This window comes from Herpailurus yagouaroundi, unplaced genomic scaffold (assembly GCF_014898765.1).
Source record: "Herpailurus yagouaroundi ecotype Mexico unplaced genomic scaffold, PumYag 100, whole genome shotgun sequence".
Classification (NCBI taxonomy): Eukaryota; Metazoa; Chordata; class Mammalia; order Carnivora; family Felidae; genus Herpailurus; species Herpailurus yagouaroundi.
In genome coordinates, this window is record NW_024412391.1 from 35,740,441 (window position 1) to 35,755,719 (window position 15,279).

The 15,279-nt window shown below is 42.9% G+C and overlaps 1 protein-coding gene across 8 annotated transcripts in view; it reads left to right on the forward strand.

Annotated features, from left to right (window-relative positions):
* Positions 1–15,279, forward strand: part of ELMO1 (engulfment and cell motility 1) — a 641,219-nt gene that overhangs the window by 533,880 nt on the left and 92,060 nt on the right. The window lies entirely within an intron of this gene.

Genomic DNA, 15,279 nt, shown 5'->3' on the forward strand with positions numbered 1-15,279 from the left:
TCCATCAGTTCATTTACGTTCCCAGTGTCCATTTCTCAACCATAAATGAGGATGACATAACCTCGCTTGCAGCACTGCTAGCTAGGAGATGCAATGAGATGTGCTTAATACTCCCTGTGAACCTGCTGTGTGGGCTCCGCCATGCAGACCCTGATGGGCTTGTGCCTCACAGCAACTTGTGTGTTTACGCTCTTCTGAGCAACAACAATGTGACAAGGCTGCCTAGGAGTCCGAGCAAGGTTCCGAGCTTTAGGCATGGAGTCAAAAGCAGAAAACGGCTCTAAAATTTTCACCTGAAGTCTGTTGGCTTCTGAATAAAGATGATAATTTGGGGTGTTGCTATTTGAGTATAGCTGACACACAGTGTTACACTGGATTCAGGTACAGAGCATAGTGATTGGATGAGTCTATATGTTTTGGTCAGCTCGCAAGTGTAGCTACTATCTGGCACCATACAACGCTATTACAGTACCATTGACTGTATTCCCTGTACTGTGCCTTTTATTCCTGTGACTATTCATTCCATAATAGCCTGTACCTCCCATTCCTCTTCATCTATCTTGCCCATCCCCCACCCCCACTCCCCTCTGGCAACCATCAGTTTGTTCTCTGTATTTATAGGTCTGATTCTGCTTTTTGTTTATTCATTTTGTTTTGTTTTTTAGATTCCACACATAAATCAATCATATGATATTTGTCTTTCACTAACTTATTTCATTTAGCATAATACCCTCTGGGTTCATCCATGTTGTCACAAATGGCAAGATTGCATCCTTTTTTTATGGCTGCATGATATTCCCCTGTGTGTATATGTGTGTGTGTGTGTGTGTCTGTGTATGTGCGTGCACATGCGTGCATGAACATGTATGATGTCTTTATCCATTCTTCTATCAGTGGAATCTTGGGTTGCCTCCATATCTTGGCCATTGTAAATAATGCTGTGGTAAACATAAGGGTGCATGTATCTTTTCAAATTAGTGTTTTCATTTTCTTTGGGTAAATACCTAGTAGTGGAATTATTGGATCATGTGGTAGTTCTACTTTTAATTTTAGGGAGAACCCCTAAACTATTTCTATAATGGCTGCACCAATTTGCATTCCCACTAACAGTGCATGAAGTTTCCTTTTTCTCCACATACTCACCAACACTTGTTATTTCTTGGTTTTTTAATACCACCCATACTGACTGGTGTAAGGTGTTTCTCATTGTGGTTTTAAGTTGTATTTCCCTGATGACTAGTGACACTGAGCGTCTTTTCATATGTTTGTTGGCCATAAAGTTGGTAATTTTGGATTAAAACATTTAATGTTCAGGGTACCTAGGTGGCTCAGTCAGTTAAGCGTCCAACTTCGGCTCAGGTCATGATCTCGTGGTCCATGAGTTTGAGCCCCATGTCGGGCTCTGTGCTGACAGCTCAGAGACTGGAAACTGCTTCGGATTCTGTGTCTCCCTCTCTCTCTGCCCCTCCTGTCGCACTGTCTCTCTCTCTCTCTCTCAAAAATAAATCAACATTAAAAACAATTAAAAAAAAACATTTAATTCTCCTTTTTTCCATAATTCTCCTTGAAGTGACAAAACACGTATACACACATATGTGCGTATGTGTACGTACACACACACACACCCTACATACTATACCAGTCCTGGAGCAAGAAATAGGGCACCCCAGTCATTTGTTTAGCAACATCCAACATATACACCCATGAGGTGCCAGACTCTCAGTGGGCCCGTGTTGTATAGGCTAAAATTAGACATAATCTACATGTTCAGCAATAGGAGCAAAGTTAAATAAATAGAAAACTGTGCTTTCCTTAAAGATGGTGGTGTGTTAGCGTATTTATTTATATAGAAAAGGTGTTTATTTGTTATATGTAAAAGGTTTTAATACACATTATACAATATTATACTAAAACTATTCTTATAAAAATTTCTAGAGAGATATGCATCGAAATTTTTAACAGTGCCTTTTGGGGATAGGATTGGAGATCATTTTTTTAAATATTGTTTATTTATTCTTTCTAACTTAATTAGATTGAATTTAATACACTAGCGTAATAAATGTATCTAACCAATTGAAACAGTTGGGGCTTTCAGACATTAACTTCAGTGTTAAAAAATATTTGTGCAGCTAGTTTGAGGCTTTTGTATGATGCCCATCTTTATGTCAAGAAGGCAGTATCTTCTTCCATTGGACACCCTGTCCTCATTATACTGAAATGTCATGGGAGTCTTACCATCTTCCTGTGGGTCCCCTAAGCTGTACTGTGGGGGTAACAAGTAGATTTGTCTCCTCCAAGAACAGAAGGAACAGAAGCAACTTTGGTACTCCTATGCTGTCTGTATTAATTTCTTCCCCATCTATTCACACACCAGTAGAATTTCTTATGTAAGTGGACCTCTCTCGAGGCTCTCTGTGAAAGAAAAGAATGTGTTGTCTTTTCTCTCTCTCTCTCTCTCTCTCTCTCTCTCTCTCTCTCTAAGAATACCATCAAAATCCCCACTTTCCTTCTATTCATTTTCATAACTGAGTCTAGAGTGATTGCTTTTTCTTTGAACCTTGCTTGAAAGTGCCTCAGCTCCTTTACAACAGCCCCTGTAACCTAGGGACCTCGAAGGTGAGAGCGATGATATGGAGGTGCTGTCTTATTAATCAAACGTTTCCTCTGTGCTGGGCATTCATCATATAAACCTGCACAGCTGGATAAGATTCATTAGTGTCATCTTTCACTGCTCTTGTCTACCCATTCTGCTCACTGTCTATGGCATTCATTAAAATTCCACTGACACTTTGGTGGCCAGCACCATCACTCTCTCTTACCTCCCGTGGCCAGGTGCTGTGTTTGACTCCCTGGGGACACGAAAGATCACTAAGAGGTTACCGAGCAGAACATTTAATTAAAGGCCCTCTGATGGCCTCTTTGACTGATTTCCTTTCAAATCTGCCCAGTCCTCTGGGAACTTCTTCTCAGGATCCGTGTTCTACACTGAGCCAGATGGCAGCCCCCAGGGGTGGAGACGGTCCTTGGCATGAGACTGAGCATCTGTATGTTGTGGGTTTGCCAGTAAGACACACCTGTTCACCAGTCACTACCCCTCATCTGGGGGCATCCTTCTGGTGCCCAGACTCTCCTCCCTGGTTCCTAACCATTTCCTTCTTCAATCCACTTTCTAACTTCTATATATGGGTCTTTGAGTTCAGACTTCCTTGCTCCGCCTTTAAATCCCCCCTTTATTTAGTTATTCTTTCAACAAATACATATTGAGCACGTTCTATGTGCCAGACCCTGCACCAATCCCTGTGGACACAATGCTGAACCAAAGAGTAATGGTTCTCCCCCCATGGAGTTCACATTTTAGCAAGGGATACAAGCAAAAACAAAACAAAGGAGTAAACAAGGCAAAATGGTCTCAAGTGTAAGAAGTGCCATGAAGTAAACAAAAAAGGGGCAGAGACAGAATTGCTAGGGCTGGAAAGCCTTAGTTTGAAGAGCGTGCTTGGAGAAAGCTGTGCTTCCTAGACCAGCACCAGCAGCAGCACCTGCAAACCTATCAGAAATGCAGATTCTCAGACTGTTCCCCTTTCCCCTGAATTAAAGACTCTGGAGGGCGGGGGGAGCAGCAGTCTGTGCTTTAACAAGCCCTCCAGATGATTCTGATGCCCACTCATGTTTGAGAATGACCAATTTAGGTTGCAACTACATGATGGGAAGGAAGTAGCCATATGAAAGTGTGGAAGAGAGTAAACTGGAAGAGGGGGCAGAAGACTCAAGACAAGAAAAAGAGCTGGGCTTACTCAAGGAAGAGAAACCAAGACTGCTTTGGCCAGAGAGAAGTGAGGGGGAAAATGTCAGAAGATGATGTTAGTATCATGAGCAGGGTCAAATCATGCCAGTTCTTATATCAGGGGAAGGGGGTTGGACTTTAGCTTAGTTAAAAAGAGAAAGCACTGAAGCATTTAAAGCAATACCATGCACCGATCTGAATTACTTTTAAGATGATCTCCATTGCTGAAACCAGAGCAGGTTAGAATGGCTTCAGAGTGGGATTGGGGAGACCAGTTAGGAGGCTGATATACTGGTGCAAGCAGTAGATGATGGTGGCCTGGGCTAAGGTGGTAGCCATGGAGATAGAGGTAAGAAAGTAATTCCAAGGTATATTTCAGAGAAGTTCAAAAGGATTCGTTGATAGGGGTGCCTGGGTGGCTCAGTCAGTTGGGCCTCCAACTTTGGCTCAGGTTATGATTTCATGGTTCATGGGTTCGAGCTCTGCATCAGGCTGGCTGCTGTCAGCACAGAGCCCACTTTGGATCCTCTGTCCCCCTCTTTCTGTCCCTCCCCTGCTCATTCATATTCTTTCTTTCTTTCTTTCTTTCCTTCTTTCTTTCTTTCTTTCTTTCTTTCTTTCTCTCTCTCTCTCTCTCTCTCTCTCTCTCTCTCTCTCTCTCAAAAATAATTAAAACATTAGGGGCACCCAGGTGGCTCAGTCAGTTAGGCATCTAACTTCAGCTCAGGTCACGATGTCACTGTTCGTGAGTTCGAGCCCCGCGTTGGGCTCTGTGCTGAGATCTCAGAGCCTGAAGCCTGCTTTGATTCTGTGTCTCCCTCTCTCTCTACCCCTCCCCCACTAATGCTATGTCTCTATCTCTCAAAAATAAAAAATAGATACTTAAAAAAAAGACTCATTGATGGTCTGAGTATAGGTGGAGAGCAACTATGGAGTGGGGAGGGTTCACAGCTCTTCCCTGTTTCTGTCTTAAGTATCTGGGTAGATAAAAGTGTTAATTACTGCTCTGAAGAGGCAATGGGGCAGGCATGCCTTCATGGCCTTTATCTCAGACTCTCTGTAACGTGTTTGGCAGGCATCTTACTGCCAACTGCATCAGGAAACCTATCCTTAGCTTGATTCACAGTTTACCTCCTCAGTCCAATCCAGACCCCCAAGACAGGTCCATTTTACTGATCTTCACAAGGGCTCTATCGCTTCCACACAAGGTCTTGTGTGCATGAAGGTTTCAGGAATACCTAAATGACTGTGCCTGTGTGTAAAGCAGTGTCCCTTTCAGAAAAGAGTTGAGTCAGTCCCTGGCCCTGTTTAGAGGTGCATATTTGTTATCTTCACTTTAGGAAGGAGAAAAGAAGTAGAGACAAGAGAAATAAATTGTGTGGATCCACGAAGCAGAGACAGCCCTAGAATCTAGTAGGCCTTGAACCAAAAGAAGCAGAAGATCAGAGTGGCCAAGGGCAAAGGCGGAAATTAGAGAAATCTGTGGCTCAGTGGTGAGTGACCCTTTGCTCAGTCACCCACCATGAAGAGGGAACTGCAGGAGGGAATAGGAAGGAAAACAGATTTTGAAATTCTTTGCATCTCCTGCAGAGAAGGTGGGCTGGTTACATAAAAAGCTGCTTGTGGGCTGCTCAATTCCCGAGTCTTGCTCATGAGGCAAAAGGAATCATTACCTCCTCTCCCATACCTATGAACAATGAGCATGTCAGTCATTCCAACCAGTCAGGAGTCAAACCTCCAATTGTCCACGCACCTTACTGTTTGTGTACCACGAAGTGCACCTTGCCCCACATTTAACATGTGTGGAATGTGCAGGTGGCTGCATCTTCTAGATTTCAACCCTGACAAAGATGGTGAGATATAGGGCATGGGGATGAGGCAGATGTAAAGAAGATGCAAAGGAGCACAGAGAGAATCAAGAGCTTGCTAACTCTGGCCGAAAGAGCCATGACCTAACAAGCTGGGAGGTTGATCCAGCAGAATCAGCTTACACAGGAGGTCTTTGGGAATTTGCTTAAGAAATATGTTTACATTGTCTATGCGATTGGCACTTAAGGCCCATGGTTCTCAAACTGGTGGAAGAATTTACCACAGGGGGCACTTAGCAATGTCTAGAGACAGTTTTGTCACAGTTGGCTGGGTGGGCAAGGGTACTGCCAGCAACTAGCAGCGAGAGGCAAAGGATGCTTCTAAACATCCTGCAGTGCACAGGACAGCCTCCACAACATAGAATTATATGGACCAAAATGTTGGTAGTGCTGAGGTTGAGAAACCCTGGGCTAGGCCATGTGAGGAGAACAGGATAAGAAAGCATGGTCTGGTGGCTGTCACCGAAGAGGATGTGGCCATCCACACTAGGAAAGGTATGTCAGCTGGTCTGTCATTAGAGAAACAAGATGAGGAAATTCAGTGAAATCCCAACTATAATTTCAGCTCTCATCTGAGTCTCCCTGGCTATAAACAAACATTTAATGCCTTCTATCTGGGTTCAAGGTACCAGGTAAGGTGAAGTAGGAGTGTTCAGGGCTGTGGTAGGCAGAGAATTCAGAGCTAAGAGTCTAGTAAGCCATGTTGGAAATCCTTTATTTCTCATCTTCATGGTAGAACCTTTGTAAGGATAAAATGATAGTATATGCAAAGTGCCTTTACCTGGCTGACATGCTAACCAGATGCTGAAGCTTCTCCTTGCTCCAGAATTTAGCTGAAGGAGCCCAGCCTCTTCTGCCCACAGTTATGTGAATTTGGATCCCACATATTGCCTTAGTTTTCCTCACCTTCCCTGTCAGTGCACAGAAGCAAATCCCCTCCCCCTTCCCTATCTCACTAATTGTATTTTTTTTTTAATTTTTTTTTCAACGTTTATTTATTTTTGGGACAGAGAGAGACCGAGCATGAACGGGGGAGGGGCAGAGAGAGAGGGAGACACAGAATCAGAAACAGGCTCCAGGCTCTGAGCCATCAGCCCAGAGCCTGACGCAGGGCTCGAACTCACGGACCGCGAGATCGTGACCTGGCTGAAGTCGGACGCTCAACCGACTGCGCCACCCAGGCGCCTCTCTCACTAATTTTAAGGACACGTTCCTTTAAAGTATTCCTAAGCTGCTCTAAGATAAGTTTTCCTGTAAAATCAAGATCCTATTCATTCTAGTTGTGCTTTTCACCACTTTTTACTACTTGTATTCAATTTGCATTAATTGAGTTTCTATTGCATGCTAGGAACTGTCATAGATGCTGGGGAAATTAAGTCAAACATCACATAACCCCCTACTTGAATGTGTTTATCACAGACAAGGGTTTGCTCATCTTCTGTCACTTGAACCCTACCTTCATGAATTGTCATATTGTGTAACTGATATACCTGGGTTACATCCTGTAGGAGGATAGTCAGCCAAAAGAATCTAGGGGGTGTGAGGGCATTTATGGGACATTCCAAGTAGAGGCGGGTGGTTTCCTCATGGCCTTCCAGGTCACTGGTCAAAATGTGAGTAGGTTGGGGGCAAGAATGCAGTTATAGAGGTGAGGCAGGTCAGCTTAGAAAGGGCCTTGTATAAACTACTGTAGAGTTTGGGCTTTGTCCCAAGGTTCCTGAAGATTACAGAAATGATTTAAGCCAAAGAGAGACATGATCAGAATTGTGCCTTTAAAAGAGAACTCTTGAATTGAAAAGTCCAAGAATCCTAGAGGAGAGACCAGTTTAGGAGGTGGTTGCCTAATCCAAGCAGGAGATGATAAAGGGCCTGAATCAAAGTAGTGGCCAAAATTGGGAACTGGGTCAATAGATGTTTATTGGAATCAGCAGATTTGGGTGATTCATTGGATGGAATTGAGAGTGAGTTGGAGAATGAGAAATTCAGGATGACTTCTTAGCAGATATTGGAACCTCCAACTTAGAAAATATGGGAGTAAGAGCAAATCAGGATTTGGGCGAAAGAGTTGAGTTCAGTTTCTGAGCTAGCTGTGAAGTGCTTCAGTTCCACATCCAAATGGAAACAATCTCTTACTCAAAGCTAGAGAGCCTAATGAGCAAAGGTGAGTGAGAGGGTCTGAAGATACAACATTGGTGTCTCAAGCGTGAGCTGAAATTGCAAGACATTTTATTTTGGTGATGAGATCACTACCATCTGAGGATGATTAGAGAGGTAGACGAGATGGCTGTCTTCAGTGGAAAATAGAGGACCCTAATGGTTTCAGAAGGAAGGTGTTGGCTTTTATGGAAAACCATCTCACCCCCATCCCTACTATAGATCTCAGTCTTCCCTTGGAAGGCAGGGAGCAACACATACACGCACACCTTTACACATGCACACACACTCACACAACACACACGACATAGAGCTTGTTGCAGGAAAGGTCATCCTGCTTTTGACCAAGAGTGGCTTTGAAACTTCAACTGCAAAGAGGTGATAGAATTCCACTTTTTTGTCCTGACAACCCTTTATTTTCACAGCATAGCAGGAGGGTCCAGTGGCCACTTGGACGACAGATGCACTTTCCCTGTAACCATTAATACTGTTCATTCTCCTACCTACCGGAGGGAGTGTAACCCTCGTAGCTACCCCACACCTCTCTTCCTGGTGATGGAAATTTCCATTATTGACGGAGAAACAGCAGGCTAATAGCACAGATGAATTGTAAATTTTGACAGCCCCGACAGGTAAATATTGGCTTTGCACAAACAAGTTTCTATAAATAACCTGTCTGCTGTAGAAACTCCACAGATGGCAGCAAGGCTGCCCAAGCATTGATTTTCCCAGGGCGCTCGGTGCAGGAAAGCACAGCTGTCAGCTTTGCTGTTCTCGGTGCGAGCTCAGGCCGCCTCTGCTGTGCCTGCAGCCTGTCCCGATCCTATCCTCCTTTGGCAGGCAGAGGCAGGGACAGACAGAGATCAGTCATGTCAGTAACCTGCCTTCAGTGCCTTTCATGCCAGCATTGTAAAGGGATTCTTAAAGACATTCTTAAAAATGTCACTTCAGGTTTTGCACTCAAAAGTGGGGATTTGTCTGATATGGGGATTTGGATGGCCCCTTGTGATTAAAATTGGTCCTATTGAAAAGAAAATGAATTGAAATGAGACATGTAGCCACTCTGCACTGTGTACCATGTGGTTGCATTGCTAAAAATAGCATTGTCAAGGGCTCCGGGCAGATGTTGGGCTATTGTCTATGGGCACACCATGGACACTGACCTGAAGGGGAATTGCACAGTGGGGAGCCATTCACACCAGCAAGTCCTCTTGCTGGGGAAATTTGCCCAGTTACCATCTCACCCCATCCAGGGAGCAAACGAGAATGTAGTGAGCCACCATTGGAAAAATATGGAGCCGTTCTTATTTCTCAAATGTTGAGCTAAGGGCCCATAGCTGGAATAATTCTGACTGAAGTGATGGCACTCTATACGATCATTCTAGGGATGCCCAGAAAGCTTAGTGCTAAATTAAATGCTCTGTCATTGTGGCTGAATTCTAGTTGAGAGAAGGAGGGAACTCTAGTTCCCTTTCTCCCTGATGTTGATTTACTTCTGCTTCTTATTTCTTTGGGCTAATTGATTTAGTGCATTTTATTGTAAGCCCCTTTAAACTCTTCTGGATGTAGACAAGGTGTAAATCAGAGAAGGTGAATCACATGATTCTAGAAGATGTCTAAGATAACCATAGTAATAAAAATAATAATATTTTTTCCTCCTACAAAGGCTTGGAGAAAACAAGTGATGATAATAGACATTGTGCAATAGACAATTTGTAGATAGAAAATTAAGAGAAAAATATGGAGAAGTGCAGTAGAAAATAACATGTGAATAATGAAGTAATGAGGTGTCATACCCAAAGCAGAGTTGTCTGTAGTGTTTTTTTTTAGCCTTATCCCAAGAGAGGAGAGCAAAGCAGACATGGGTCAGCAGTCATTAGAAAATATAGCATGTGTTTGCTGTGCTCTGTATTCACAGAGTGAATTCCAGACTTTTTATTCCTGCTCCTAAGCAACTGATCGCCTTTGCTTTTCTGGTAGGGTTACCTTCTAGTTATAACTCTACGTTCAGAAGGAGTGCTCATTTTTTTTTCAACATTTATTTATTTTTTGGGACAGAGAGAGACAGAGCATGAACGGGGGAGGGGCAGAGAGAGAGGGAGACACAGAATCGGAAACAGGCTCCAGGCTCTGAGCCATCAGCCCAGAGCCCGACGCGGGGCTTGAACTCCCGGACCGCGAGATCGTGACCTGGCTGAAGTTGGACACTTAACCGACTGCGCCACCCAGGCGCCCCAAGGAATACTCATTTTTTAGGGTTTGGAGCTTTGGATTTTTTCTCCAGTTCTGTCTCTATGCATGATGTCTATGGCTTTTTTTGTGATGTTTATTAATTTATTTTGAGAGAGAGAGTGAGCATGAGCGGGGGAAGCGCAGAGAGAGAGAGGGAGAGAAAGAATCCCAAGCAGCCTCCGTGCCTACGGCCAGCACAGAGCCGAACCAGGGCTCAGTCCCACAAACCATGAGATCATGAGTCACACGCTTAACCAACTGAGCCACCCAGGTGCCCATCTATGTTTTTAATAATGGCTATGAATACCATGAGTTGGGCTGTGTCCATGCCTTCTACTTCCCAAGCACTCTATAAAGTGCCTGGCATCCAGCAGGCAACAGATCAATGTTGGTAGAGTAGAGTAGACACAGTGAGCTCTGGTTATCAGAGGAATCTAATTTCCATATTGGGGGAGAGACCAGAAGAATCTTTCATGGGTAAAATTACTGTTTGATATTCAGTAGTATTGTTGAGCAAGATGCTTGGCATAGAAAATAATGAGTCATCTTCCACTAAATCTGTAAGAAGGATGGAGCATATAATACAGTAGCTTTGTAATCAGGCAGACTAAATTTTGAATTATGCACTCCTTCGTGTGAACTGGTGGACTCTGGCCAAGTTATCGAGTCTCTTTGAATCTCGGCTTCTCTGTTTTTAAAAAATACAGGCTAATAATCGAATTCTCATAATTGTGGCATCCAAGATGCAGCATAATGTTGCCGTTGCAAGCAGGGATGCTGGAACCACATTGCTAGGTCGACATTCTGGCTCTGCCATTTAGTAGCTGAGTGATCTGTAGAAAATCCCTTACCTTTTCTGTCCCTCGGTGTCTTTACTTTTAAAATGGAGAGAGTTGCTGTGAGGAATAAATAATATATGTAAAGTACTCAGAACAGCGGGGCATATAAGTATTCAGTGTGTGCCTATGACAGTATCAGGTGGCCCTGAGAAGGGGCGCCCTGCCTCGCATGCTCTTTTCCTCCATCTCACTCGCTCACTCTCCTCCTGCTTTTCTGAACAATTTCTTGATCATTTTATTAATCGTGAAACCAGCCGCACTATTGTCATCTTCATAAAGGATTGCGCAGCTATTATCTAGTACACATGGCCTCGCTAAGAGGGGAGCGTGTCAGCTTCCACATAAATCCAGGAAGGAAGCCTCTGAGGCCCCGGGAGAGAGAAGGGAGGGTGTTGTTACACAGAGCTGGAGTTGGGGTTTTCTTCCTTTTTTGTTGTTATGAAAGTATGTTAACTGAAAAATAAAGTACAAAGTATTCTAAAAACCAAAGTAATGCACATTTATCCAGTAAGGAGTGAGTGAACTATTTGGAGGCATATGATACACTTCATTTATTCAAGATGTTGATAGATACTTCATTCATTTTTTTATTCAAACTGTCTTCGGTAACAATTGTACAGTGGGTCCCTATGCCAGGTGCTGGGGACAGAAATAGGAGCACAACTGTCTTTGCCCCCATCCCCCCACCAAAACTCCAATCAACTTGACAATGTCAACTAATGAAATTTGAGAGCACAAGAAATTAGACAAGATCTGTTCATGAGTGATGATCCAGAATACCAAAAGGAAGATTATAGACAAGGAGAAGGCAGTTAGCTTTAAGTTAGGACGAGTGTAGTACCTTAGCTGGAGCAGAGCATAACAGAGGATGTGGCAAAGGGAAGATTGAGTTAATATAAATGCCAGTGTTACTTTGAAATTTTAAGAATTAAAGAAAAAAATAAGTGATTATGAATGGGCACAGTGGGAGGACTTCATGAGTGTGTTTCATTCCCATTTGTCTATTCATTCCCCTCGAACCAGGTAGTCACTGGTGTCCCCACTATACAAATGAAGAAACTGGAGCTCAGAGAGAATTAAGGGATAGCACTCATAGGGAACACCTCTAAGATGGGAATCCGGGCTCCCCAGGTGGCTGCAGTCCCTATCACAGTACACTATCCTGCTATGCCAACTTACTACAATTGTGATCTGAAGGTGGTTGGTCATGATGATTTATCAATGCAAGACAACTCTGGGATTTCTCAGTGGCATCTTATAGCAACCACTGTTTTTTCTTCTGGCTCCTAGAGCATCTTCTCCCCTCCTTCTTGGGAGCATCTTATCAGTTGTATAACAACTCTTGGGCGTCCTTTACCGTGTGTTCCTTTTCTAGCAAGTATTCATCATAGATTTTTTTTTTCACAGAGGCTAAAAACTATCCTGGCTGAGGCAGTAAACCTCCTAATTAGCATGCAATGCCATGTATGCTCTCACATTATAATTCCTTCTGGCTAAAACACAGTGGACTCACCATCAAAGTAAGCACTTCCTTTAAGAGGAATAAATCATGCCGTTTATCCAGATTTACTCCTTCATGGTGTAAATCTGTGGCTTTCCTGTAACCAAGAAAATCCATTGTCTGTGGCAAAGAAAATGCCCTCTCTGTATCTCTCCAGAAATCCTCATCACACATCCTAAGCTTTCTTAGATGGTAGTGGCACCACCCTGCCTCCTGAGACTAAGAAAGCACCACTTTTGAGCCTTAGCACAATTTGAGGACTGTCACTTGTAATCACTTCATGTTTCTATTTCAAGGGTTGTTTACTGATGTTTTGGCAAAATCATTTTGTTTCTTCCAGATATTATAGCTGAGGGGTCTTAGAAGTAACATGCAGCTGCACTTCCTGGTAGAAGATGGGAGATTTTCTAGACGCAGTAGAGGAGGGGGCTACTTAGTGAATCAGAGTTGGGTATGGCTCAGTGACCTCTGCGATTTTAAGTGACCTTAAAAATCTCTCTCTCTAAATATCTATTGATGAGATGATGAATGTATAATCCATTGGTTTTATGTAAATTGTAGATAACTGTTTATTTTAACTTGTTTAACTTGTTCACTGGAATTACCCAGTGCCAAACTAAGATGATGCTAGCTTTCTAACACTAATGTGAATCCACGGCAACTGGTGTTGAACAGGGAGGCTTAGGAAATGAACAGGGAGGCTTAGGAAACAGAATTCAAGTCCTGCCACCTCCCAGTGGTACAATCTTAGATAGGTTGGTTAATATCGCTGAGCTTCAATTTGCTCATCTGTGAAAAGGAGAGGAATAAGGCCCCACCTCACAGGGTGTTATAAAAGTAAGGTAAGGGTGTTTTGTAGAGTGAATGCAGTGCCTTCCAAATGGAGAAGATGAGTTAAATTCTTTGGAAGTTCATGTTTGACTATCTACCTGGAAGTAATCACAAGACTGGAAGCCACAGACATTTTTCCCTAGGTTTCCAGATTGCCTAAATGGGTTTGGGGTTTGGCATGATATTTTAATGACTCTTAGGACATGCCATGCCAATCCCTCAGTTTCCAAGGTGAAATGGAAAATTATTAGGTATTATGCCAGAGGATAAAAAGTCTTATATGCCCATATAGGTTTATGATATCCTAGGTGTAATATGTTGGATAGATTTAACTTGTATATGCTAATATGTGTAGTGAACCTCCAAGAGGGAGATATAAGAAAACAAGTTTCTCAAAACTACATCACAGAATTCTTTCCTTCTTCTACTTCTTTTCTTTCCCTACGCAGCATGCCATGGAACTAGTGCTACCCAGGGCATACTCTGAAAAGTGAACCAAGGAATTCTAAAGGGACTGCCCTCAGCTCTTTACACCTGTAGTAGTAGAAAGGCATGGTGTCAGAGATAATGCCAAATACCAAAGCATGTATAAAGTACAAATATGTGACTTCTGAATATACCATATAGTAAGTGAAGGTGATAGGAGCAGTAGGCCCTTTTCCCACATGGTCTCTGTTTAGCTGATATTTCAGAAATCAATTTATTTTTTCTAGAGCCATTGTGGATAAGAGTAATGGAATATATCCCAAGAGTGTACTTATTGTATAATTGGAAACTAACTTGGAGTTTAGTTTACATTGGTTAAGGATATTTCATAAAACAGGTGAGGGCAAGTGCCACCTCCTTCATGGAGCTTCTCTCAATCCTCCAGTTAGAAGTTGCCCTTTCTTTCTCTCAAACTGTCACCAACTTTACCTGTGCCTCTCTTGTGCATTTATAATTTTCCACCTCACACTAGAGCTAATTGTGTACATGGATTATCTCCCCTGCTGATGAAGAAACTCCCCTTGTGGAGTGCTTCTTAGAGCCTCACAATGTCTAGCAAAGAGTTTGCATGTGCTAGACACTCAGATGATTGACTTGATGAGAGAGTTTCTCATATTTCCCTAAGATTATTTTAATTAGTTATTAGTTAGCTAATATTTATTGAACATCTATGTGCTAAGCACTTTGCATTTATTATTTCACTTAATATTCACAACAAAACTCTGAGGTAGATACCTTTTCCCTTCAGTATACAAATAAAAAACTGAGGCTGTAAGAAATCATAAATAACCTGTACCAGTACTCCAAACTATGGGTATTGCTTCCCAAACCTGTGCTGCAGATCATTAAGCATTGCCCTGTCTGGGGCTAAAGAATAGACAAATCCTCACAATCCAAAAGAGCAGCCTCAGAAATACCTTTGCACTTCCCCATTATCCATTAAGTTCCAATGTAGAGATAATCACACCCAGAAATGAAAGACTTATAGGCCAACAGCCAATTGCTTTTCCTCCTACAGTTTGAGTGTGGAAGGTTCCCTTTGGCCTGTTCTGTCTGAGGTTGGCTTTCACCAGATTTGCCCTGCTGTGACTATAAGCCCTTGTTAAGTTTGGGTTAATTGCCAATTTAGGCAGTATTCTCCTTTAGAAAGTCCCTCCAGAGAGAATGGCCTCAGAACTGGGAAATGGTTGTCTATTTGCTCTCCACTTGTCCAGCTGCTAATGGGGTTAGGAGGATGCCAACAACATATGCCACTCCAGATTCTTCTCATTTAAAAAGTCTTGATGATTTCCACACCCAGTGACTTTCAGCCTATTGCCACCCATGGGGTCAGGATGTCAAACTAACCAGTATTTATTGGGCACATGACACATGTAAGATAGGATGTCACTGTGAACTCATTCCCAGTCATCTTGATTCTTCTTCCTTTTTGCTTTTGCTAGGGCCATACAGTATGGGGAATAGAATAGGAGATTTGAGTTCTCACTCCAGATCAGATGCCACCCTACACTTGCTGCAGGCAAGCCACTTGGCCACTCTGGCCCCTAGTCTCCTCAGCTAAAAGCAGGATGGCTGTCACCCTTC